The sequence below is a fragment of the Bactrocera latifrons genome, unplaced genomic scaffold, assembly GCF_001853355.1.
Source record: "Bactrocera latifrons isolate USDA-ARS-PBARC rearing strain unplaced genomic scaffold, ASM185335v1 scaffold_104, whole genome shotgun sequence".
NCBI classification, from domain to species: Eukaryota; Metazoa; Arthropoda; class Insecta; order Diptera; family Tephritidae; genus Bactrocera; species Bactrocera latifrons.
Genome location: NW_017534453.1, coordinates 741,226 through 743,945, shown reverse-complemented (window position 1 = coordinate 743,945; position 2,720 = coordinate 741,226). Strand labels below are relative to the sequence as shown.

The following is a 2,720-nucleotide window of genomic DNA, read 5'->3' as shown; positions in this document are numbered from 1 at the left end:
ACACTCAATAATACTGGTAATTTATATTATGGTATTTACCACTTCAACTGTCTCTATATGTGCACTCATGATTTTATTGTTTTAGAAATATATATTTTTTTTAATTCTTAATTACTTTTTCGTGTCTGTATGTGGGATTAAACAATGTTTTTGTTTTGTTTTCAACCCGGTATTTCGGCTTAAAATTTATTTTTAATTTTTAAAACTAGTACTTGATGTTAATTAGTTCAAAAATATTTTTAGTTAGTATAATTTATTTTTAACAACGGATAAAATTTATTTTAAATTTTTGAAATAGGTTTTTGGTGTAAGATATTTGAAAATAATTTTTTATTATAATTATAGAAATTACAAAATAAAAAATTTTTATTTAAATAAAAAAAATGTTGACCCATATTTTCCACACATATATATGTTTTTATGTTTTTGATCAGTAGATTTTTTTTCACTTATAATAATATATCAATTTAAATTTTTAACAATTTTTTTATTAAAATCATATTTTTTTAATTGTACAGTACAATTATTTTTCAACTAAAATACAGAAATTGAATTAATTAATCGTTCATTGAGATAAGATGAGTATTTATTTACAAATAAAAACAATGTAGAAAAATATTTCATATAGAAAAATAAAAATAACCAATATGCACTTTTTATGGGAAAATCAAAGGAAAAATATTTTCTGCATGTTAAAAAAAAATAATTGAAGATAGCCAAGAACTTTTTATTTATTTAAAAATAAGGAAATTTTTTTTTTTTTGTCAAAAATTACATTTGATCAAATCTGCATATTACAATTTTTCTAAAATAAAACTAATCGAAAATAAAAATTAATAAATGATAAAATTTAATGATTTTTGTTTTAGTTATTTTGTTAAAAATCAAATTTTTTAATATTGCTGCGATTATTACCTGTATTTACCTAAAGTGATAATAACTTTTCGGTTTTTGGACTTGAGATATTTTAAGCAGGAAGAACACAGATACATACCTCTTTTCGGTAATCCCAATGAATATCGGATACAGAGGGACCAAATTTTTTCAAAATAAATGACAGATTTTTGATATACATACATTAAATTCTACATCTACAAATGCTTCTTTAAAAAACTAAATAAAAAAAACGGTGTTTCTAACTTACAAGTGGATATAATCTCTTAAAACTCTGAACAGGGTTTTTATATGTTAGGTATTTCATTATTTCATAAAAATAATTTATGAAAAGAAGAAAGTAATAATATTAAGCTATAAATTTCAAACAAATATTTGAATTTTATTTTAGATTTCTTTTGATCCTTAACAACTGTTAGCACTACTTTACGGTAATTACGTGACTTCCATGTAAGATTTGCTAAAACGTCAAATATGTACTCCACAGGCTTCTTTACACTTCTGTAGCATATTTTTCTCACAGATTTGTTGAATGGTATTATTAACTTTACGAATTTGATGTACAGAAATTATTTGTTCACTTTTGCACCCACAATTCAAAATAACTGGTAAATAATTGTATATTTGTTACTAATAATGTAGCATAGATTGGCTATAAAGTCGCATAATGAAAATTATTAGGCATTATTTGCAAATTATTTTTCCATAAATTATTAATTGTAAATTTTAAGATTGCACTTTGTGTATTGGATTTTTTTAGAGTTTGTGTTTTATCTTATGTACTCTTAAATCATCTAATAGCTTTGTTTTTAATCTAAAATAAACACAAACACAATTAATATTTGTCTAAACCAAGCCCAAGCAAAAACAAAGTAGTTGTTATACAATTTTTGCTGGTTTTTGCAGTTAAACTTAGAACACTAATTATAAAAACCTAAAACAAAATTGAACGCTTGTGCAAAATAGAATCATTATAGAATTCTATTTTTTATACTTGCTAATTTTTTCAGCTGATAAATAACAAGTTTCGGTGCAGCTATATACTATACATAATATAGTACATATATGCCTACTTAGCATAATTATTTAACAAAAAAGATGGCGCTAGACACGCTTTCAGCTCACCTTTTTTTATAGCAATTCCTAAATCAGCTACCAAAACGGCATAAAGCAGGAGAACAAACTTTTTTATTTCAATTTGCAAATATTAATTTGTTGTTATTGTTGTTATATTCGAATATGAATACTCAAATTGTTATTTTTTATAATTTGTAAGACTTTACATACACTTTCTGAACAATAATTTTGAGAGTTCAAAAATCTTGAATTCAACACCAAAACACACGCCCGAAAAATTTTGAAAATTCATACAATATAAATTTTGACAAAAAACACCATGAATAATTAAAAAATTTTTTTTTTTTTTTTTTTTTTTTGAAATCCTTTCAAACAACCAGTTTTACTTCCGCAAAACACTAGTTACCGGAAATTTGAAATTACTTAATTTTCACACTAAATAGACCGCAACGCACAACTCTCCGGTTAGCAACTCGATATTCGTCTGACCACAGATACGTTGAATTGCCTACGAATCAGTTACGCTTAGTTGTCGATGGGACACACATTTGTTTATTGCAAATTTATCATTTATCGCCAGCTTTATTAGACACGTCCAAACTAACCGAATATGAAATCGCAACTGAGCAAAATACAGCAAAGGCGAAAGTTAAAAAATGTGGCGAGACGATGTGGAGCACAGTGGAGCTCTACGGACCGCGTACAACGACGCGCTTTGAGAGCCGACAGTACACAGCTCGTGGGTGTGT

The 2,720-nt window shown here is 25.6% G+C and overlaps 1 protein-coding gene across 2 annotated transcripts in view; it reads right to left on the bottom strand.

The window, feature by feature from the left end:
* The window catches only part of LOC108969073 (trichohyalin), a 168,031-nt gene extending 165,791 nt beyond the window's left edge, over positions 1–2,240 (bottom strand). For both annotated transcript variants that reach the window (XM_018933579.1, XM_018933586.1), the window contains exon 1: positions 2,020–2,240. The gene's annotated coding sequence lies outside the window, so the exon portion shown is untranslated. The remainder of the gene's footprint in view (positions 1–2,019) is intronic.
* Between the last annotated feature and the right edge of the window lie 480 nt (positions 2,241–2,720).